Source organism: Erythranthe guttata, chromosome 1 (genome assembly GCF_056151865.1).
Source record: "Erythranthe guttata isolate IM_541 chromosome 1, IM_541, whole genome shotgun sequence".
NCBI classification, from domain to species: domain Eukaryota; kingdom Viridiplantae; phylum Streptophyta; class Magnoliopsida; order Lamiales; family Phrymaceae; genus Erythranthe; species Erythranthe guttata.
This window is the reverse complement of record NC_142533.1, coordinates 13018659-13044116: the sequence shown is the minus strand read 5'-3', so window position 1 is coordinate 13044116 and position 25458 is coordinate 13018659. Positions and strand designations below refer to the sequence as shown.

The 25458-nt window shown below is 36.3% G+C and overlaps 1 pseudogene; it reads right to left on the bottom strand.

The window, feature by feature from the left end:
- Window positions 1–4805: 4805 nt before the first annotated feature.
- Window positions 4806–7014, bottom strand: LOC148772869 (auxin-induced in root cultures protein 12 pseudogene; annotated as a pseudogene).
- Window positions 7015–25458: the final 18444 nt, after the last annotated feature.

The following is a 25458-nucleotide window of genomic DNA, read 5'->3' as shown; positions in this document are numbered from 1 at the left end:
TGGAGGAGGGATTTCAAATCCATGACAATAAATTCCTCTAACTTGTTTGGATTGAGGGAATTGGGGATGAATTTCAAATCCATACCCTTATTTTTAGTTGCTTTTTGAGCAATTGGGGTGGATTTCAAATGACTCCAAATTGAAGTCATTTCAAATTCATTTCCCAAATCAAATCCCCCTCCAAATCCCTCCATCCAAACGCACTCTAAAATATTTTCCATAGCAATCTATCTTCATAATGGTAATAAAAACTTGCAATGCAGACCAAGCACAAAGCTCAAAGTGATAATAAAGAATAATGACGTGTTCTGGGCACAATACAATCAATTATGGAATGGACATAACCAACCAAATGTAAGACAATATTTTTCATTAAATTGTTACAAATTTATGGGTGGAGTCTTGAAAACCCTAAATGCAGTTGATGATCTCAATCGGAGCGCATGCATTACCTCAACTTTCAAGCCCTAAATGTTGTACAACCATTGTTTTCGTACTCTTAAAAAATCAGCCCGAAGAAGAGATGGTGAAAGAGAAAGATGCTCAGCCAGATGAGAGAGAGAGAGAGAGAGAGAGAGAGAGAGAGAGAGAGAGAGAGAGAGAGAGAGAGAGAGAGAGAGATGGGTTTACGGTAGTTGTGGTGAGAGAGACACAATTCGTCGGCCGGAAAGAGGACATGTTGGAGAAGGGTTTACGGTTGTTGGCTGAAGAACACAGAACAGATTAATGATTAATCGACAATTAACATATTATCTTATCATTATTATTGTTATGTAATTCAATATTAGTTATTAGTCATTCAATTATAATAAAGTTTTAGTTTTAAGGGTATTTGTGTCATTTAGTATATAATCCAGGGTTCGTACTTATTTTCGCAGGGTACGTACTTATCCTAAATGGCAAATTTTCATTGGATAATAATGGTCCGAGAAGTACAAACCTCTCGGACCCTAGACAACCCCTACTAACATGGGGTTGTCTAGGGTCCGAGAGGGTTGTACTTCTCGGACCGTAAAATATTTAATCTGGTGCGTATAAAATAATTAAAATTGAATCTCAACCATCAATTTTATGTACAACCTATGTACGACCTAGTACGATACTAAAGATTTCAAAATTAATGTACGAACCCAGTAAAAACACACCATACCCCATCGTACACACATCGTACTTTATATAAATTACTTAATTAGCCTTCTATATTCAAATGAATTAATTAAAATCCCCATTAAAAATATTTTAATAATCATAATTAATTAATCAAAACTCCAAATGTTCTTCCCAAAATTAAAATGTCTGTTGATCGAGATTAAGCAAAACCGAATGTTTCTTCGTCGTTTCTTCATCTCGCCGGCCCTCTCAATCTTGTTTTCTCGATGGCCAAGAGATCCAAGAAAGTTGGAATCGTCGGGAATATGGTGTAATTTAGGGTCGTGTTCTCGCGATTCTGTATATTCAAGCTGAGATTTAGGGATTCCCCTCCCACTATCCATGGGGAAGTCGGGTCTTTTTCACTTGCAACTCCTAGTTTGAAAGATTCCAAAGAAAACGTAGAGGGAACCCTACAATGGCGGATTCAGGTATACTTCCTACGTTATCTGAACTTAAAAATAATGAATCGTGTGGTAGGACTTTGGGTTGTTCTGATACTGAAGAGGAACAGGGAGAATTGGTTGAATTTTGAAAAGTGTGTGGAGGAAGGTGAAATATCGGTAGTCAAAGTGTTCGATTATATGTCTCAGAGAAAATGAGGTCCATAAGGGGGAAGTACAACCAAAATTCATTGCCCTTTTAAACCGAGTCTAGCTTTGCCCATTATGATGATTCGGGAATTTTAATGATAGCAACAACAACAAGGTTATTAACATGTTCTCTGTTCATTTTATTTTTTCAATTTCTTCGTCGTATGGTACCAGTTGATTTATGGGATGTTTTCACATCGGTTAGTCAAGCCTACCTTAACGCTTTCTTAGGTTTGTAAATTTTTCTTATACATCTCTGCATAAATTTCTAGCGGCGCTAGAGGTGATGTGATACGTGAAAATGTATCGCCATTCTTCTAGTGACACACATGTGAGTTTCTAAATTAGCTATTGGTTTCAGTTTTTCGGTATCAGTGATCTTCTACAAGTTTTGTCCTCTTGTCCTAGAACAAGGAATTTTTGAGCCGCAAATATGGGAACCACTTAAGGGTAGGAATTACTTGGTCAGACTGCATGTATGGTTACCGACTTACTGTACGCAGTTTGCTCAAACTTAATCTTTTTGTACGCTACCCATGAACGGAATTATTAGTATGGCTTGAAGCTGTGTAATCGTGGCTTTGGCAACGCAAGTGGAACATCTGTTTTTTTTTTCTCTAAAAGATGTTTCCCTGTCATTTTTATTTCATACATCATCATTGAATTTTGATTGAATTTGTGAATTAACGGTTCATATAAATGTAGGAAATGGCGTTTAAGGTTGTGAAGCTGCTAATGACAAAGCTGGGCAGACTTATGAGTCGGCAAAAGACACTATCTTCGAAAACCTTGAAGCGGCCAAGGATAAGTCGCTCGATATTAAAGACAATATGACTGGCTCGAATAATAATCGGAGTCATGATGAGAAGCTGTGAATTTATAATTGCATGGATGATGAGTGATATATATATTACAAATGGATGTAATCAACAACTCTTAGTCCCATTAATTGTTTTTAATATTTATACTCATCATGTAGTTGACTCTTTTTTATGATGGCTGTTATGGCTATTCCCAATAGTCTTATAGTTCTGGTTTTGAATTCATTTTTTCACCAAAAAAGAAAAAGAAAAAACAAAACAAAAACAAAAACAAAAACCAGGTTAAGAGAATTTTGTGAAAAAAATAACAAATGACTAAAAGCTCTGACTAGTTCTCTCGTATAAAGTTTTTATCTTCATTTGAATTGAACACTTTGACTATAACCCATCATACTTATAAAACTTGAAAGAATAAGGAAAGTTCATCTTTAACCGAGTTTTAACACAGTATATCCCAATATGTTATCCTTCTATTCTTTTGTAACAAATTGTATCCCTATCAAGAAAAGAGTCGTAAGATTATGAAAACAGAGGACATTGATTTAAGTGAAATCCCCCTGAATTTTCACTCCATATTTCTCTCTGATTTTTGTCATGGTAGTATCAATACTTTAAAATGGCCTTGTTATCAGTCCCTTCAAACTTCTTATCCTCTTCAACAAGCATTTATCCATCAAAATCTTCATTATTCCTTGAATTTTCTCACAAACTCATTATTTAAACAACTTCAGAGCTTGACAAGTGACATGCTGTCAACAAACCGTTCAACTTGACAACAAAACCAACCACAAGATTACTCTTGTAAAGAAGAAGAGAAATCCCATATTAAGTATTCTCGAACAAGTTCAGAACAAATTGTCAGAACACTCGAGGCAATTATTTCCTCAACTCTATCACAGTATCCTCAATTAAATAGTTACTCAAATGATATCTGTTGCAAAACCATCAAGCAATATAGACAGTTCTAATATTTGCATTGACTCAAGAATTTGGCAGAAGTGCTAGAACTGTAGAACATAAAATGCTATTAAGTATCTAATATCATTTATGCTTAAGAAAAAGTATTAAATAACATCTCCATCACCCAACAAAAATGGTAACAAAGAAACTTTTAATTATAGAGGAATTTTATCAAACACCTTGACTGCGGCACCCACAATTGGATTTTTGTTTTTCGTATTCATACAAGAGTAGATTGACTGACCATTCTCTTACAAGGAATGTCAAATGCCTAACAGAAAAATCACATGCTGATTTATTGTCCTAAATAAGTTTGCAAAAAAAGGAGTTAACAATGGATGATGATTTTTCGAAACAAATGATCGATGAATAATATTGGAGGAAAATATCGAACAAAAGAATCACAGGATGATTTCTTGCACCAAAAAAGTTTGCCACAAAGGGAGTTACCAATTGATGATGAGATTTCCAAAACATAAAATAATCGATGATTAATATTGGAGGAAAATATCGATGATGAATCCTGGTTCTTTTTTTCTTAGCGGAACGATCTTTAATGAATAAAGGGAATTAATGGAATTAGATTTATAATTTAAGAAGAAGAAGAATTAGTTTTGACGTAATGTTGTATCTTATTCGATATGATTTAAAATTTGTTGATTAATTAACTTTTAAATTATTAATTTTTCCATTATTTTTTTAAGCTTAATTGAAAGGGAGTTTTATGTAATTTTATTTGTAACCCATGGATCGTACATTTGTTTGCTAGGTACGTACTAATCTTATGTGTAATATTTTTATTGGCTCATAGTGGTCCGAGAAGTACAACCCTCTCGGACCCTAGACAACCCCTACTAACATAGTAAAATTTAACAATGTATGTAGTATTATTCATATTTTATATAACATTAATTTTTTTTAAAATCTGACATATTAAGATTTATAATCCAAATATATAGATTAAGATTTAACAAATCGAGTTTCTATCTTTATATCTTAAGATTTGAGATTTATTGATAAAAAATAGGCCACATTGATAATTGTTGAAAATTATAGTTAAAAAATTAGTAAACAAAAAATATTAAAAATAAATAATTAGAAAAGTATCATTAGATAGGATTCTTCAGGATTTAGTTTCAATTTTGATAATTGTTAAAAATTATAGCTAGAAATTAGTAGAGAAAAAAATATTAAAAATATTTAATCACAAAAATAAATACCATTAGGATTTTTAGGGTTGCCCAACGTTTCTTTTTTATTTATATATATATATATATATATATATATATATATATTCCAATATTATATCATAAAATTGGACAAAAGTCATAATTACTCATAAAAAAACATTAACAAAGTTCAAATTTGAATACTCATTTCTAAAAAACTAATCTATTATCATGATCTTCAATATAAATCTCAAATCTTTATTATCCACCAATTTCAACCGAGTGTCTTCATCCTCATGTCATTCAATCCCTTCAACTTCACCAACTCCAACTTTGATTTTTCCCTAATTTCTCTTATCATATCAAACTTGTTGTTTAAATTAATTTATTGTTTATAATATATGTAAGTAAAAACATTAAATAATATTGAAATTCGTTTTCAGGTCTTGATTATGTGAATAATGTGTTTCCTTCAATTTTCTTTTATTGTATAATTTTTTATATTTTTTTTTATAATTTTTTTAATATTTTGACTTATATCGTAAATATCGTATCGTGATATGACCATACGACACCATATCTCGTGATATTTGCCGGTATTTATGCATTGACGATACAGATTATGAGTTATATGGTTTTGATAGGGACCGTATCGTGTCGCGATATATATCGCGGTATCTCGCGAGCTTAACTACTATGCCTCCACTATCATTCCCGTTGTCCCTCGTCGGAGGTGGGAGCGGCGCGTTCACTCCACTACCCGTCGGAGCTGGTGCCCCGTTACCAGTACTTCCAACCGCAAAGTGCCCGTCGAACTCAGATTCTCCAGGCCGAAAGCGTGCACCACCGGCACTCCATTCCTCACCGTCGCGCCCACCTGCCAGACCTGGTTCAGCTCCGCCACACCCGCCGGCAATTCCAACGTGGCGAATATCGTCATAACCCCGCCAGAGAACTCCGCCCGCCTGCTCAGAACCTCGTACGCGATCGGCGACACAGCGATGGATCTGTAAGATTTGATATTGTACGTCTTCACCATGGCGGAGCCATTGGCTTCTCTGAAGGCGACGAGAGCTTGAGCTCCGGCCATGGCGGGGGCCGTCGGATTGACTGCCCATGCAACCCAGCCGTCGGGACTCGCCGGAGGAGCAATGAAAGCTAGGGTTAGGGTTGGGTTGGGAGCGGCGGATGAGTCGTAGGTGTAATGGAGGAAGGCACCCAGGGTGGGGAGATCCACACAGTTGGCGAAGGTGGCGTTGCTCTGAGTACCGAATGTCTGAGATTTGCATGTTTGTGAAATCACCGGAGATACTAGCAGCAGAGATACGGCGGCGATGAGGAGGAGGAGAGAAGAAGCGAACCGTAGAGAGGAAGCCATGACTAATATAATTTATCGAGGGCGATGAGAATTTTAACACAATTTTGGTGGTGTTTATATAGAGTCGGTATATAATTTGGAAAGATGCTATTCACACTTTTTTTAATATTATTTTATTTAGATTAGAGAGCAACTCCAACCGAAATTATTAAAACAGAGCATTAAATATTCATTATATATATATATAATAGGGCTAAATACAGTTTGCACCCTTAAACTATAAGGGTGGTAACACTTACCCCCTTAAAGTTACAAATGTAACACTTACCCCCCTTATTAATGAATTTAAAGGTATAACTTTGACTTTGAATGATGTGGCATTTTTTCTTCCCAAATTGTCCTTCTAGCCACTAAATAAATAATGAATATGTAATAATAAAAAATTCGGCAACTTTGCCAAAACTTAATTTTATTATTTCAATATTGTAAATCTATGAATGAAAAAAATTGAATTTTAGTTTATTTTTGTTTTACCTTGTGTTCATTTGTAGCTAATAAAAAGTTAACGATTATTCGAATTTTAAGTATAATTTTATAGTTTATATAGTTATTTTAATGCGTATATGACTCTAATATAATCATCTCACTTTTTACTTGGAGAATCACAAAATGTATTCAAAAGTTAATAAGAAATTATAATTTAAACGTCTAAATATTTAAATATTATTTTATTAAAATTTATATTTAAGTAACTTAAATAAATTTTCAAATCAATAATTATTATAAAAAAATTGGCCATTTAAGTCTTGAATATTTTTTTCTCGCCGATGTTTAACGTATTTTATATATTTTTTAAAATATTGAGATTTTTATTTATATTAGGGTCTATAGTAATTAAAATGTGGAGTTAAACATAAATCAAAATATTTTTTTAATAATTATTATATTTTATAAATTTTAGTTTTTGAAATATTATTGAAACTATTTTATTATATATGCATCAATATAATAGCTAAAAGGACAATTTGGGAAGAAAAAATGCCACATCATTCAAAGTCAAAGTTTTATCATTAAATTCAGTAATGAGGGGGGTAAGTGTTACATTTGTAACTTTAAGGGGGTAAGTGTTACCACCCCTATAGTTTAAGGGTGCAAAGTGTATTTAGCCCTATATAATATAGAGGATTTTTTTTTTCAATTGAGAGTGGACTCGCCTCGAGTTTCAAACCACAATTCTTAACTTCCTTATTCGACTTGTCAGACTCATTTATTATTTTTCTTCAATTAAAAATAATTAACTTATTTTTATATAAAATTAAATTGTTATAAATTATAGATGTACAATACAAATCATAAATCATATATCATAAAATCAATACATTATGGATTTAATTACTTTGTACTTGGCAACAAATGTACTACATGTTACTTTGTACTTGGGGAAGCAAATGTATAGTGCTTGACTAAATAATGTATGTAGCCCAAGAAAACTAGGCATACCATTATGCTATTAAATTTCAGCTGCTAACTTTTATTGACTTTTTCCATTCATACCATAAATTCCTCTACGCATTCTGAAATAGGGTATTGCAGATGTTGCATTCGATGAAATACATGGAGTTATTTAAAACCACAGATATACACATAGTATTACACACACATGTGTGTACGTGTGGTGTACTTAGTGAATGGCTATTTGTATAGATCTACGATTTTAAAATCACCCGGTGTATTCCTCCGAGTGTAGCATTTCATAGACCGTGAATTATCAGAGCTAATTTTTTTTTCTTTTTTTTTTAATAAGGAGCTGAAATTTGATATGATCAAAGTTCAGGGATTGACTATTGAGCATTTACTATGATTGGAAGAGGATAATTGACTTTCTTATGATCACACCCATGTGGTTTATTATAATTGCTAAAAGAAATGTATGTTATATATTAAATGGAAAAATAAATTCCCTCAAGTTGCATCCATTTTATATTGGGATAATTAGTAAAACCCCCAATTCATTTATTTATATCAAGGTGGATATAGCCTCATTTTCATTATTAGTGAGAACCCCCATAATTATTTAATTAAATTAATATTAATATAATTATTAAGTGTTATACCTTTATTATCCTTAATTTTTCAAGTCTTATATTTACAAACCCTAGCCATATTTACTGCAACAAACCGTCGTTCTCAAATTCCCACAAACCTCCATTCTCAAATCCCCATCACCTCTTCTCTTCTTTTCTGGAACCGAAACTCACTCGGCTCGATGGCGGCGGCGGTGAAGATGACGAAGGCGGCACTACATCTCAACAACGACAAGGAAGACCCTTTTCTCTTCTTTCTCGAATTGGGAATCCGACAGATGTGAGGCAAGGAGAGAACGAAGCCGGCTCCAGATCTCGACAACGACAAGGCGACGCTGCCGAATTTAGGACGGACGGCGGCCTTCAGATCCCCCCCCCCCTTCCTTTCTGAGGGATGAGCAGATCTGCTGGTATTTTTATTTTTATTTTCTTTCGATTTTTGGAAGCATTCCTGGAATCCTCGTCGGAAGACCGCCTCCACCACCGCTATAATGGAATATATTGACCTCGAGGAGGAGGTATTGTTTGGGAGGCTGGTTTGTTGAAATTATGTTCGTGTTACTCAAAAAGATATAGTTGTTTTCGTTACGGTTGTAGTTGGTTTCAATAATAGTCGTTTTTGTTGGAATTTTGGTGTATTTTTTTGCTTTTGCTTTTGTGGATTTCAATAATTTGTAGTTGATTCAATATAGTTGTTTTCGTATAGCAATATAGTTGTTTTTGCACAAGACAATATTACTGTTTTCATTACTTTTTAGTTGGTTTGAATAAATAGTTGATTTAACAAATAGTTGTTTTGGAGACGTTTTGATTAAATAATTAGTTAATCTTACAATGGAAATAATATAATATATAATTAATTTAATAAATTGTAAACTGATGTATCGTTGTTTTAATACGATTTGTTTTAATAATAGTCATTTTAATAATAGTCATTTTATTGGCATATAATTGTTTTAACTGAAAACTGAAATAATATAGAAAAATGAATATTTAAAGAAAAATATTAAAAAAAATATTGAAAAAAATATTAATTTTTAAAGATGAAATAAATAAAAAAAACGAAAATTAAAATTAAAATATAAAAAATATAAAAATATATCAAACTAGTGGATAATGGGTTGTGAATAGTGGGAGGGTAAATTTGAGAATACAAAAAGAATGGGTTTCTCACTAATAAAGGAAAAGGAGCTAGACCCATCCTTATTAAAATAATGTTAGAGGGGGTTCTCACTAATAGCCCATTTTATATTTGGTCCCCATGTTCATAAAAAATACATTTGGTCCCTCATATTTCAAAAATTCAATATTTTTAGTCATTTTCGTCAATAGTCCGTTAGTACTAATGGAATCAAGCGTGTTCCCTTCATTGTCTCAATTGACCGACTAACAGTAAATTGACGAAAAATGAACGAGAATGTTAATTTATTAAAACATGAGGGACCACATATTTTCTTTGTGCACATGAAGAACCAAATATACAATTTGTGCAAGCTTGAGGGATGAAAACTTTAATTTTTCCTAGATTAAATATTAACAAACATGGGGTTGTCTAGGGTCCGAGAGGGTTGTACTTCTCGGACCGTAAAACATTTAATCTGATGCGTACAAAACAGCCAAGTTTTAATCTTATCCATTGATTTTAAGTACGACATATGTACGATCCAGTACGACACTAGAAATTTAAAAATTAATGTACGAACCTAGTAAAAACACATCGTTCACCATCATACACATATCGTACTTTATACAAATTACTTAACTAACCTTATAAATCAAAATCAATAAATTGAAATATTATTAAATATAAAAATCATAATCAATTAAGAAAATTGCACGAAGTCTTTTTACAAAGAAAAAAGATGATCCACTTTTTTCCATGAACAATATTCTTTCACACATTGATAGAGACGCAATACAGGAATTTTTCTGGGTTCCATCTCCCCTCATGGCGAACTCCGTCGAGATAATTAGAGTTTTTATTTTATGGCAGATCTCCCCTGGCGTTACGAGTTTTTTTAAATTTTTTCCTTAGCGTTGTTATCGCGAATTGTGGTGGAGGAATAAAAATCGATGGTTGTGGTAGGTTGAACGGCGACCGATGAGAGAATTCCGGACGGGACACCGATCTGAGCGATATAGAAGCAAAAGCTGCAAATATGGGTTATAGTTTGGATTTTTTTTTCAATTTTTTAAATTTAGTTTTCAGATTTGGATTTAAAACTTAATTAGAAAATTGAATCCATGAAAATAAGACCATTTGTGTTTTGTGTTTCTTTTCTTTGCTATTCTTGTGGATTTTACTTAAATCTTGATATAGTTCGTGCTAATGTGCTTTGAAAGCTTTTAAGATTATTGCCTAGTTTTCCTTTTAATTGTGTTTTTTTTTGTTTTTGTTTTGTTGTCTGCTCTATTATTTGATGAATGTATTATGTTTCTTGAATGTAGTTAGGCATTTTCTTATTTTTTATGATGTGATTTGCAGTTAAGAACAATCAGATGTTTACATTTCCTGACATATATAAATGATCATAGTTGTCTTGTTTATAATCTGTGAAAAATGGTTCCTTTCTTGGTCCATTTTTTAAGAAATATACAACTTCTGCAAACTACGTGTTTCCGAGTATATATGAAAACTTTTTCGATACAACTCTGATGCATGCATACATTTTCACTTTCTCAGGGGCCTGAACCACCGCCACGCTAGTCCCAAGCCCTGCTCCTTACCACGCTAGTCCAACATCATTGTCCTATCTAAGTCCGCCACATGGCAATAGAAACCCCACATAGTGTATTCTACATTTCCTCCGTATATGCAACAATACCCCATATTTGATGGGCCCGATTTTGCGGACTTATATATCGGTGCTCCCTTTGTGCAATCATGTTTTCCATTCACATTGCATTACGAAGAGGATGTTGGGCAAAAAATTATATGTGCCAAGCGTGCACAGTTTTTGGGTTTCCGTATATTCAGGGGTATTGATCATCCTCGTCCAGTTCCACGTGCTCCTTGAAACTTGAGAGAAAGTTGCAAGTTTGGTTATTTATTTATTTTTGTTATTATTGAAAAAAACTTATGTAATAGTAGGTAGCATTTTATCAGAGTTTTAACTTGTTTTTAATCCATTTTTAATTAACGATGTGATTAAACCATGGGTGGATGATGTGTTTGACCATTGTTCTTGAATTTTTTTTGGCCTGGTTTGTTTTTAGTATATGCCCCTTATTGTTGATGAACTTATATATTACGCAGATTTAGTTTTCATGTTTTGTTCTTTTTGATTCAAAACATACTGAAACTTGTCGGAGTATCAAGTATGTATCAGTTTTGTTAACCTTGATTTTTTTTGTTTTGTTGCAAGAAACAGAGCTAGTTCTTGCTTTAAGAAAGTGGCAGAAAGCTAAATGACAAATTGTATATATATAATAAACTAGCTACTTAAAGTTGTTTCATATATAGAGATGAATTATATTTCCAACCAATGTTTTCCACTGCTTGGGAGACATACAGGTCTTGTTTCCCATCAGTTGATTTAGAAGCCAACTAATCTATGTTTTGAAGTTCATTTGATTCAGGCTGATTATATATACTTATTTGATTCTTTTTTTCTTCTTTTTTTTTTCACTGGAAATGTTAATTTCTTTTCTTGGTATCAAAAGACAGAATTTGTCTAAGATTGAGGTTGGCTACACTTCATTTGGCCAGATAACAATGTTAATACTTCCAACATAGATTAATTAAACAAGTAAAGCATTTAGAAATACCAACAGACACAAAGATGTCATTTTTCCCGATTGCAGTTGGCATACTCTAGAAAAATAATCATAACTTCTTCCTCGGTCGTTCTTTTTGTGAACCACTTTTTTTGTTAAAAGCTAGACTAATAATATATTGAAGATATTCCAGTTCCTTATAAATTAGAGCAGTTTTGGGTTCAAAGTTACCCTCTCTGCAGACTTACGTGTAATATGGAACAAGATTACATCATATTTCTTTCTTGAAGTTTAAATCTCTGAATAATAATAAGTAGCAACAAAGTTGCGCAAGAGAAAATTGCTAAACAAACGAAAATCAAAATCTTAGTCCTTAACTTTCTTGTTTCACAGAGAAGAAACATTGTCCCTTGACCGAATGATGATTAATGGAGGAAAATATCGTTAATGGTTTTTTTTTATTTGTGAGATGACCGATCGATATAGTTCTTTCAAGAGGAAATATCGATGATGATGACGATGATGAAAAAACCCGATTGGGGAGATTAGGTTAAATGATTAAACGATTGATGATTAGTGAAATAATAAGTCGTGTTAGAAAATTTTCATTTAATGATTATAAAATTTAATTTGTAATTAACTTTTGAATTATTGATTTTTCTAATTATATTTTTAAGTTTAATTAAAAGGGGTTTTTATGTATTTTTACTTGTAACATAGGGTTCATACTTTTTTTTATAGGGTACGTACTAATCATACGTGGCAATTTTTTATTGGTTGGTTACGGTCCGAGAAGTACAACCCTCTCGGACCCTAGACAACCCCAACAAACATTCCTCTATATGCCATTATTTTAGCAAATTATCCCCTCAAAATTCATCGTCCAGGAGGTTGTGTGCTACAAATATACATATATTATAGATAGTGTTAGAATCTAATTGGATTCTAATAAACAGGAGGTTGTGTGCTACAAATATACATATATTATAGATAGTGTTAGAATCTAATTAGATACTAATAAACAAGGGATGAGTAAAGACTTGTGCAACAAGTCCTACGTACCGTGAAACACAAGGGAAGTCTCTTTGTTTACTTAAATTCTTTAATTTGTCATTAATTGTTTCTTTTATATAGGAAATTATTTTATTAATTAAAAAGAGTTTTTGTGCAACAAGACTATCCAATAGTTCTTATGCGTATGATTTTTCAAGAAAGAAAAGATTTCCATAATTATCTTTTGTATTTTATTGTCATTAATTGGTTATTTGTTTACATGGCAATTCCCATTAGATTAGGATGACAATATTTTAATAAGGTATGAACTCTTATTCAAAATCTTTTAATAAGGCATGGACTCTTATACGTCTCTAACTTTGTGAAACCTAATACAGGAGTTTTCCAAACTATAAAAGAAGAAGCAGGAACATAATACGGCGTGTCTTTTTGGAGAGAAACAGATCTCTCTTTTCTATGTCGCTGTTGTGTGCCTTTTGAGAGAAAAATATTTCTCTTTTCTTTGCTGCTCCTACAGCTTTTTATCGAGAGAAGAGTTCAGAGAAAATATTTTTTTCCTCTCGTTTTTATTGCTCCATCGTGATACGTGATTTTCATAGAAAATATACCGGTTTCAAGGATTTGTGATGAAGACACCAAGATTCAAGGAGTATCACAAGTTTGCTTCTTCTATACAAAAAGAAGATCGGTTCTTCGAGAGAGGGGCTTAAACAGATCTCGGGAGGAGATCGATCCGCCGACTGAGGGAGTCAGGGTTGAAGGGAGTTCAACCGTGCGGAGCAAGGGACGTGCTGCAAATTGAAGATTTATAATTCAGCGTAGTATACAAGAACGGCGTCAACAAAGAGGGAGTCTTTGTATCTTGATTAAGTCCTACTATTGTATTCGTAAAACTGAAAATTAGTAAATTTCATTACAGGTCCCCGTGGATGTAGGGTACAATTGTATCCGAACAACATTAAATTTGTGTCTCGTTTATTTCTAGTTTTACAAACTGTTGCAACACTTCACGCAACAGTAACAAAAAAAAAAAACTGAATCTGACACAAATAATTTAATCTGCACGAAATAAATTCTAACAGATGATAGGGGATTTTTCTGTCATATTTATAATAAAGGAACTCTTTTGCGTGATTTGATATGACATAGGGATATTTAATGCAATAAAATCGAATACTTGACAGCCAACTCTCCCGAGTGACACTAAAAAAATGGTCTCGTGAGGAACAACACTAGTTATGAGATATGCCGTTTTCCCCTATGTTCGTTTCCCTATCACGCTTTATCACAGTTTCCGTGTCCGTGCTACGCATAGGGTGTAGTTAATACCTAGTTCCACTTCCCTCTAGTAGAAAAAACGAGAAAACCGATTTTTCTTTAATGGGCTTTAGGTCTAACAGACAAATATAACCCGTAGTTAATCTAGCCTGATTATATTTTCACAACGGTAGATCACAATCAATCATATCATTTATATGATGCTAAAGTAATTTTTCTCACACTTGATAATTGTTAGAGTAGGTGACCGGCAAGCCAACTTGTGGCTGTGGTCTTTCTCTTTTCTTTGTAATAAAACAATCGTTTTTCGTTCGTAATAATAAAATATCTTATTTGGCATTCTATATCTGTTATCCCATGCAAGCAGCATAGATATAGTCCTAACGAGTTACTCTATTACTGTGAGTTGATCTAGTAGAATCGTGAGATAACTCAGCAATGTAATGTAACTGTTAAACCTTGTTCCTAGTCGATGGGTTACGCCAATAATGAGGATACCGGCCTTTCCCTTTTGAGACTAGCACTTAGTGTATGTGTACTGCGTCTCATCAGTCCTCGGTGTTGTGACATCGGCATACTTGAGTGGGTGCTCATACTGGATGAGTTCACTGAACTCCCTCGCCCTAGAAATCTATAAGTGGTTCTCATTCATCGAGTAATAGGTTTCTAAGATATAGTTGTACACCATTAGTCCTTAAGACCCAGACATCACCGTGACTTCACTAGAGGACCGATTGTATCGTGACCTGTCCCTGAGTCCCACCGCGGACCGCTCCAAGGGCCAACGTTCGTGCAATCCGAAATCTAGTGTGAAGTCTGTGCATTGTAGTAGGGGATTCGAGCGCTTGAGTAGTCATGGATGTCCTGTGTGTTCTGACGGTTTATAATCCATGGAATCTCTGGCCAGAGTTGATAGTGGGGTGATTAGGGAAATGTGTTTCCCTAAGTCGCACACGAACGGATTTATAATACCTAGAACGTTCGCACGGTTATTGAACTTTATAAGAGGTCTCGGTGAACCAATGCCTCTAGTTCAATCGGGACATGTGCTACGAAAGGATCGTACTGTACGCTAACTATATCATAAGGTTCTTGCAGGCACTTCATTTGTATCTAGGGAATCATGATGCGTAGTTGCTAGACGCCAATCTTGATTCGTTGGGCACCGATTTGATCGGGATTAGATAAAATGAGTTTTACTCTAATCGGGACTCTTGGGAGGAGTTCGTATAAGAACAATATGTTGTTCGAATCACAAAGAGTTGTGAGCCCACGGCTAGCATACACCTGAACCATTGAGGGTCACACTTCTCGTGTAACATGGATCCTTGATAACAATGAGCATAGATTAATATGTTAATCTTTGCAAAGTTGGAGGTCAATATGATTGAGTCCAAGATTCGTGATTGTGGATTACGAGTCGGAATAAACGTAGAGAAAGAGATATGCGGAAATTAGTGAACTTTCTAAATTAGGAAGTTTCCCGATTTAGCAAGTCCACTGAAGTGGAAGTTTCCAATTTTGGAAATTGGAAATTTCGAAGAGGCACTCGTATCGACGAGGACTTTGAGCTCGTCACAAATATAATTTTGTTATAATTTTGTGGACGATCGTTTATTAGAAACGAGGCCGTAAAGGGAATGGACTTAATGCATCAGTGGGTCAAGCCCAATGACTTAAGCCCGCTAGGGTTGAAAACCCTAGATATAAATAGACCTCAAAAGGAGTTTTGAGATCAGATTTTCAGCACCAAAACCCTAGCCGCTCAGCCCCCCTCTCGGCCGTTGCTGCCCCGCCGCACCGCCGCCGTCCGCCGCCGGAATCCGCCGGTTTTTCCCTCTCCTTTCTCTATCGTATTCCCTTGTTATCTAACCCCTTTGTATCTAGTGCTACAGTAGGGGGAGATCCGTTTATTCGAGGTGAAACCTAATTGGAGAGGAGCTGCTGCCCCGACGGAATTGCCACACCGCCGCACGCGCTGCTGCACCGCCCACGCGCCGCCGCCGTTGTCACGCACGCGCCGCCGTCGCTCCACCTTCGGACCAGCTGCCGTTCGGTGGTGTTCCTGCAGCCCCGAGGATTGGTAATCGCAGCTTGTACGTGACTCGTTCTTGATTTCGATTCGTCGAATCTCACGCTACAAGAGGTAAACAAATCGAAACTTTCGTAAATTAATTCGAGCATGTTTGTATGAATTATAATTTACGATTATGAGTAATATGTGATTACGTGTTTCGATTTCATTAAATGATGAATAAGCATGTTTCGTGATTTTCGGTTTTATGTATTTTTAATTAAATCGAAAATTACCATATGTATGGCGGAAGCGTTAAGGTACGTTGACTATATGATTAGTTTTGCATGTAATCGAAACTAGTTCGATATAAAATTTTTAAATTCCGCTGCGTATACATGCACGATCCCCAACAGTGGTATCAGAGCCACGGGTTAATCGTTTATTTGTCAACGTGTTTATCGTTTTCGAAAGCATGCTTCGATTTGTTGGATTGTTGAATTATTGGTGTTATCTAATTGGGTGTTTTAATATTAATTAAATATTTTGAATATTTCAGAAAATATTAAAATTTTTAATTTTGAAAAAATTCGATTTTGCTGCTGTTTTTCAGCTGACCGAACCGGTCCGGTCAGCACAACAAAAAAAAAAAAAAAAAAAAAAAATTATTTTCTGAAATTAATATTAAAAATTAATTGATTTTAATTTTTGAAATTATTTATCAATTAAACCCAAATTAGATAATTGATCCATTAATTTAATTTGAATTCAAAGAATAGTGTTGGATTAATTATTTAATTTAATCGTTAAATTAGTTTAATTAATGGAACACAAATTAGATAGCAAATAATTAATGGACTTCATTCTTATTTGATTGATTTATGAATGAAGGGAGTCCGTTAATTATATTTGCAATTTATCGTATTAATTAAATAATTCATGAGATGAATAATTGTGATTAAGTACGATGATGATCGTATGTCTCTCTTAGGATCAATATGCGTTTCCACATACCTAGAGAACATAGTTGTAGGAATCACAAACGATCATAACCTAAAACTTCCGATGAGCTAATAAGATTTAATAAATAAAATCCCTCATTCTTAATTAAGAATAATTATCAAGCTATAAAGAAGAACCAAATTGTTGAATTTTTCTTTCCTTCTACCAACAATTAAATTATGTGTAGCCTCTCATAATAGTGCAGTAAGCCGTGTTAGCGGGGAGTGCTATTGTGGGATAAGCTGTAATTTAATTGACATTAGATGGAGATACGGTCATAGATAAAATTATGTTGGATTAATGTGGTCGGCTAGATTAACTAGGGATTGCATTAGTTTGATATAGTTGGATCTATGACATCTCGTATTGGTAGGCTAGACTTGACACACGAAGATTTTGATATTCGCTAGATTAACTTAGGTCATTATCAAGTGTGAGGTAAATCGATCTTTAGGGTCACATAGTGATGTGATTGATAGTACTCTACCTTTAGGCTTATGTAATCGGGATAGATTAACTACGGGTTACATTAGCGCTATTGGACCTAAAGCCCATTAAAGAAAAATAAGTTTTCTCGATTGTCTGCTAGAGGGTGGTGGAATTCGATAAAATTAGTGGGAGAACAATTAAAACATAAAAGTCCAAAATTTTAATTGTAACGATTATTACGAACTAAACTCTAATTATTGTCTTCTTAAAATTTTCTCAGCAACAATGTCCAAACATCCCCTTTCCTCAATCCTCGACCAAAACAAACTCACCGGTCCAAACTATTTGGATTGGCTTCGCAATCTGAAACTTGTGCTCCAAGTCGAGGAGCGTCTCTATGTGCTCAATGAACGTCCCCCCGCTGCTCTTCCTGCGACTGCTACTGCTGACGAGACTGCCACTTTCGAGGCATGGAAGAAGGACGACCTCCATGCGAGGTGCTACATGCTAGCATCCATGGTGCCAGAGCTCGCGAGGAAGTATGAGTCTCACGTGCATGCTTATGATATCAAGCACCATCTTGAAAGCATGTACAGTGAGAATACTAGGGCATCGAGATACTCAGCTACCAAGGAGTTGATCACCATGAGGCTGCGTGAAGGGGCTTCGGTCCACGAGCACGGTCTCAAGATGATCACTCTCCTTGAGAAGCTGGTGAACCTTGATGTCACCCTCCCGGCCGAGCTCTCGGTGGATTTGATCCTACTGTCCCTTCCTAGTTCTTATGAATCGTTCATAGTGAACTTCAACATGAACAAGCTCGATCCACCATTGGATGAGTTGTTGAACATGATGGTCAGCTATGAGTCCACAATCAAGAAGGAGAAATCTGTTCTCCTAGTTGCTCCTTCTGTGAAGAAAGGTTCTTTCCAGAAGAAAAGGAAAGAAAGGAGTTTCGGCCCGAGCAAGAAACTTGAGAAGGGCGAGTCGAGCGGAGTGAAGAATGACAAGGTCACCAAGCAAGTTGATGACACTTGCCATCATTGTGGAAAGAAGGGCCATTGGCGACGCAACTGCAAGGCTTACCTCGATCAGAAACGTTCTGAAAAGGGTACGTATTTAGTTGAAGTTAACTTGTCCGTTAAATCTTCTGCTTGGGTATTGGATACTGGTTGTGGCTCACATCTTTGTAATGATTTGCAGCTCATGACAAGAAGTAGGAAGCTTAATGAGGGTGAGACCTACCTGAGAATGGGCAACGGAGCAAGGGTTGCTGCTGAAGCCATTGGGACAATTTATCTTTCTGTTTTGGATTCTAGTTTTTCCATTGTTTTGAACAATTGTTTATTTGTTCCGTCACTTATTCGAAACCTTATTTCTATTCCTGTTTTGGATAATGAAGGTTTTACTTTTGTTTTTGGAAATTCGATTTGCATTATACAAAAGGAACAAAATATGATTTGTAAGGGACAACTTATAAACAACTTATATGAACTGAATCCAAGTGAAATACCTATTAACGTTATATCAGCAAAACGAAAAGATATAAGTCTTAACCCCGCACAACTTTGGCACGCTCGACTAGGTCACATTTCCTTGAGAAGGATGAACAAGTTTGTTAGTGAAGGAATGTTCTCCTTGGAGGACGTTAAATCACTTCAAACTTGTGTATCCTGCCTTAAAGGAAAAATGACCAAGACTCCCTTCAAAGGGAAGATGGAACGGGCCGAGGGTCTTTTGGATTTGATCCATTCAGACGTGTGTGGTCCACTAAGCGTTAGTGCTAGGGGTGGTTTTAACTACTTCGTTACCTTTACCGATGATTATTCTAGGTATGGTTTCGTGTACTTAATGAAGTATAAGTCTGAAACTTTTGAAAAGTTCAAAGATTTTAGACACCAAGTAGAAAACCAACTCGGTAGACGTATTAAGAAACTGCGATCCGATCGTGGTGGCGAATACTTAAGTACTGAGTTTATAGACTATCTTAAAGAGAATGGGATTCTGTCTCAATGGACTCCTCCTGGAACTCCTCAACTTAATGGAGTTTCCGAACGTCGGAATCGAAAACTGTTAGACATGGTTCGATCTATGATGGGGTTCACCGAGCTACCGGCATACCTGTGGGGTCATGCACTCCTAACTGCCGTGTATTTGCTGAATAGGGTTAATACCAAAGCAGTTAACTCCACACCTTATGAACTTTGGCACTCCAAGAAACCCACGTTTAAACATATTAGGATATGGGGTTGTCCCGCTTACGTGAAGCGGCTAGTGGGAGACAAGTTGGATGGAAAATCCGACCTATGCTATTTTGTGGGTATCCCGAGGATTCTATGGGATACGAATTCTACTATGTTTCCGAGGCAAAGGTGTTCGTCTCGAGAAATGCCGTGTTCCTTGAGAAGGAATTTCTATCGGATAGAAAGGGCAGTGTAGTTGATCTCGAAGAAGTTCGAGAACCACAATCTGAAGTTCAAGCACAACAATCAGATAATGAACCAATTCAACAAACCACTAACATACCTCCTGAACCGTCGCTGCGTAGATCCGAAAGAGTTCGGAGAGCGCCCGATAGGTTATTCCTCGTTGATGAAGTTGACCAAGGATGTGATCCTAGAACTTTCAACGAAGCTGTATCGGATACAGACAAGGGACATTGGCTAAATGCCATGAAATCCGAAATGGACTCTATGTACTCCAACAAGGTATGGACCTTGGTAGATCCACCCGAGGGAATCGTTCCCATAGGCTGCAAGTGGATCTATAAGAAGAAAATTGGAGTAGATGGAAAGGTATCGACCTACAAGGCTAGATTGGTAGCGAAGGGTTATACTCAAAAGCAAGGAGTTGACTATGAGGAAACCTTCTCTCCAGTTGCTATGCTTAAGTCCATTAGAATTTTGCTGGCCATCTCTGCGTGGTATGACTACGAGATATGGCAAATGGATGTGAAGACCGCTTTCCTTAATGGGGACATTGAGGAAGAAATTTACATGGCGCAGCCGGAAGGCTTCATATCTTCTGGAGATGATCAAAAGGTTTGCAAACTCCAGCGATCCATTTATGGATTGAAACAAGCATCCCGTAGTTGGAACAAAAGGTTCGACACAACTATCAAAGAGTTTGAATTTGTGAAAAACCCGGAGGAACCTTGTGTCTACAAGAAGGTTAGTGGGAGTGCAGTGACTTTCCTTGTACTTTATGTTGATGACATACTACTCATTGGGAATGATGTAGGGATGTTGCAGTCAACTAAAGTATGGTTATCCACACGTTTCTCGATGAAGGATTTGGGAGAAGCATCCTACGTATTGGGAATACGGATCTATAGAGATAGATCGAGGAGATTGCTTGGCTTGTCCCAATCCATGTACATAGACACCGTTCTCAAACGGTTTAACATGGAAGAATCCAAGAAGGGATTCTTGCCAATGTCCCATGGGGTTCGTCTCTCGAAATCCATGCGTCCACAAACGCAAATGGAAATCGAGGAGATGAAAAGGACACCTTATGCATCCGCTATAGGAAGCATAATGTATGGCATGCTATGTACACGACCTAATATTGCGTATGCTGTGAGCGTCACAAGCAGATATCAGTCCGACCCCGGCCCAGCCCATTGGAAGGCTGTGAAGGACATTCTCAAGTACTTGCGAAGAACTCGAGATTTGTTTTTGGTCTATGGGGATACCGAATTGAAAATAGAAGGCTTCACGGATTCTAGTTTTCAATCGGACGTGGATGACTCGAAGTCAAACTCGGGGTATATATTCAAAGTCAACGGAGGTGCCGTGTGTTGGAAGAGTTCCAAACAAGGCACGACGGCTGATTCCACCACCGAGGCTGAATATATTGCAGCATCAGATGCTTCAAAGGAAGGGTCATGGATTAGGAAATTCATCCAAGAGTTGGGTGTATTTCCGAACGCTAGCGATCCAGTACGGCTGTACTGCGATAACAACGGAGCCGTAGCACAAGCTAAGGAACCAAGAGCTCATCAGAAGTCGAAGCACGTGTTGAGAAAATACCATGTGATCCGAGAGATCATAGAGAGAGGTGAAGTCAAGCTGGACAGAGTCACCTCGGAGGACAATATTGCAGATCCCTTCACCAAGCCATTGTCAGGATCAGTCCACGAGAAACATCGAGAGTCGATGGGACTTAGATTTATGAGTAGTTGGCTTTAGGTCAAGTGGGAGATTGTTAGAGTAGGTGACCGGCAAGCCAACTTGTGGCTGTGGTCTTTCTCTTTTCTTTGTAATAAAACAATCGTTTTTCGTTCGTAATAATAAAATATCTTATTTGGCATTCTATATCTGTTATCCCATGCAAGCAGCATAGATATAGTCCTAACGAGTTACTCTATTACTGTGAGTTGATCTAGTAGAATCGTGAGATAACTCAGCAATGTAATGTAACTGTTAAACCTTGTTCCTAGTCGATGGGTTACGCCAATAATGAGGATACCGGCCTTTCCCTTTTGAGACTAGCACTTAGTGTATGTGTACTGCGTCTCATCAGTCCTCGGTGTTGTGACATCGGCATACTTGAGTGGGTGCTCATACTGGATGAGTTCACTGAACTCCCTCGCCCTAGAAATCTATAAGTGGTTCTCATTCATCGAGTAATAGGTTTCTAAGATATAGTTGTACACCATTAGTCCTTAAGACCCAGACATCACTGTGACTTCACTAGAGGACCGATTGTATCGTGACCTGTCCCTGAGTCCCACCGCGGACCGCTCCAAGGGCCAACGTTCGTGCAATCCGAAATCTAGTGTGAAGTCTGTGCATTGTAGTAGGGGATTCGAGCGCTTGAGTAGTCATGGATGTCCTGTGTGTTCTGACGGTTTATAATCCATGGAATCTCTGGCCAGAGTTGATAGTGGGGTGATTAGGGAAATGTGTTTCCCTAAGTCGCACACGAACGGATTTATAATACCTAGAACGTTCGCACGGTTATTGAACTTTATAAGAGGTCTCGGTGAACCAATGCCTCTAGTTCAATCGGGACATGTGCTACGAAAGGATCGTACTGTACGCTAACTATATCATAAGGTTCTTGCAGGCACTTCATTTGTATCTAGGGAATCATGATGCGTAGTTGCTAGACGCCAATCTTGATTCGTTGGGCACCGATTTGATCGGGATTAGATAAAATGAGTTTTACTCTAATCGGGACTCTTGGGAGGAGTTCGTATAAGAACAATATGTTGTTCGAATCACAAAGAGTTGTGAGCCCACGGCTAGCATACACCTGAACCATTGAGGGTCACACTTCTCGTGTAACATGGATCCTTGATAACAATGAGCATAGATTAATATGTTAATCTTTGCAAAGTTGGAGGTCAATATGATTGAGTCCAAGATTCGTGATTGTGGATTACGAGTCGGAATAAACGTAGAGAAAGAGATATGCGGAAATTAGTGAACTTTCTAAATTAGGAAGTTTCCCGATTTAGCAAGTCCACTGAAGTGGAAGTTTCCAATTTTGGAAATTGGAAATTTCGAAGAGGCACTCGTATCGACGAGGACTTTGAGCTCGTCACAAATATAATTTTGTTATAATTTTGTGGACGATCGTTTATTAGAAACGAGGCCGTAAAGGGAATGGACTTAATGCATCAGTGGGTCAAGCCCAATGACTTAAGCCCGCTAGGGTTGAAAACCCTAGATATAAATAGACCTTAAAAGGAGTTTTGAGATCAGATTTTCAGCACCAAAACCCTAGCCGCTCAGCCCCCCTCTCGGCCGTTGCTGCCCCGCCGCACCGCCGCCGTCCGCCGCCGGAATCCGCCGGTTTTTCCCTCTCCTTTCTCTATCGTATTCCCTTGTTATCTAACCCCTTTGTATCTAGTGCTACAGTAGGGGGAGATCCGTTTATTCGAGGTGAAACCTAATTGGAGAGGAGCTGCTGCCCCGACGGAATTGCCACACCGCCGCACGCGCTGCTGCACCGCCCACGCGCCGCCGCCGTTGTCACGCACGCGCCGCCGTCGCTCCACCTTCGGACCAGCTGCCGTTCGGTGGTGTTCCTGCAGCCCCGAGGATTGGTAATCGCAGCTTGTACGTGACTCGTTCTTGATTTGGATTCGTCGAAATCTCACGCTACAAGAGGTAAACAAATCGAAACTTTCGTAAATTAATTCGAGCATGTTTGTATGAATTATAATTTACGATTATGAGTAATATGTGATTACGTGTTTCGATTTCATTAAATGATGAATAAGCATGTTTCGTGATTTTCGGTTTTATGTATTTTTAATTAAATCGAAAATTACCATATGTAATGCGGAAGCGTTAAGGTACGTTGACTATATGATTAGTTTTGCATGTAATCGAAACTAGTTCGATATAAAATTTTTAAATTCCGCTGCGTATACATGCACGATCCCCAACAATAATGACCTAAGTTAATCTCGTGAATTCAATATCTTCGTGTGTCAAGTCTGACCTACCAATCAAAGATGCTCATAGAACTTAATTATACCAAACTAATGCAGTCCCTTGTTAATCTAGCCAACCACGTTAATCCAGCATAACCTTTTCTATGGCTACCTTCATCATTATGTCAATTGAATTACAGCTTACCTTACTACAGTACTGCCCGCTAACACGGCTTAATGCACTATTGCAAAGGGCTACAAATAATTTAACCGTTGGCTGAAGGAAGAAAAATCGACATATTGGTTTTTCTTTGTAGCTTGAAATAATTATTAATTAAATTAAGAATGAGGAATTTTTGTAAAATTTTAATCTCATCAGAAGGTTTGGAATGGTCGATGTGATTCCTACATTATGTTCTCTAAAGGTATATGGAAACGCATATTGTCCTAAGAGGAACATATGACCTAACTATATAATTAATTACATTAATTAATTATCGAGTTTTCAAAATAGTTATAGGACCTCCATTAGCATAAATCAATCAAATATTATTGAGGTATTAATAATTAAGTTGAAGTATAACTATATATTTTTGAAGTATAATGAACATCATAATCAACATTATATTGAGGTACAAATAATTTATGTCCATAAATCCAAGTCAAAGTCTTCGTATTTTAATAAATTAATTATATTTATCGTGGCAAAAATTCCCTTAATCAAATCAAATTAAATCCCTCAAAAATCTCTCCACCAAATCAATTTTCCGGAAACTTCTCCCTTCCAAACTTTAACTAAAACAAAATTAATTCGTAAAAGAAAAACTATAGTATTTATTGTACAAACTCAGGTTGTAAATAAATCACCACCGCCGCAACCGTCGCACCACTGCCGCAGCCGCCGCGCCACCGCTTATGACTATGTGAAATGCAAATAGCAAAATAATACTTAAAATTTGCATTAATGAATTTCAAACAAGAATCTACCTATGAATTCGCAAATGCAAACAGCAAACTGGAAAAGAAAAAAAAAATCAGCATCATCTAATTACAAACAACAAAATGAAAATATGATATGCAATATCTAAATGCAAATAATAACAATAAAAATACAAAACAAAAAATCATACGTATCAGAAAAATGCAAAAAAACAACAATAAAATTATAAGAAATACGTTGTCAATGCAAAAACTGTAATTTGCAGTTTGCAAACAAATTTATTGTTTTGGGTTGCTATTTGCAGTTTATGTTTAATGCTTTAATTTGATGTTGCCGTTTCATGTTTTTTTGCTATATATTGAACCAAAATCAATTAGAAAATACAAACATACATTATAAACTCACTACAGATAAATACAAAACGAGAAAAACAAAAAAAAAAGGGTAAATTACACACACCCCCCTGAGGTAAGCTTAAATAACTGTAAGGTCCCTGTGGTATCGATAATTACATTCACCCCCCTGAAAGGCAGTTAAAAACTCTAACGGGATAATGCATTGGATACATTATTCCGATACGGT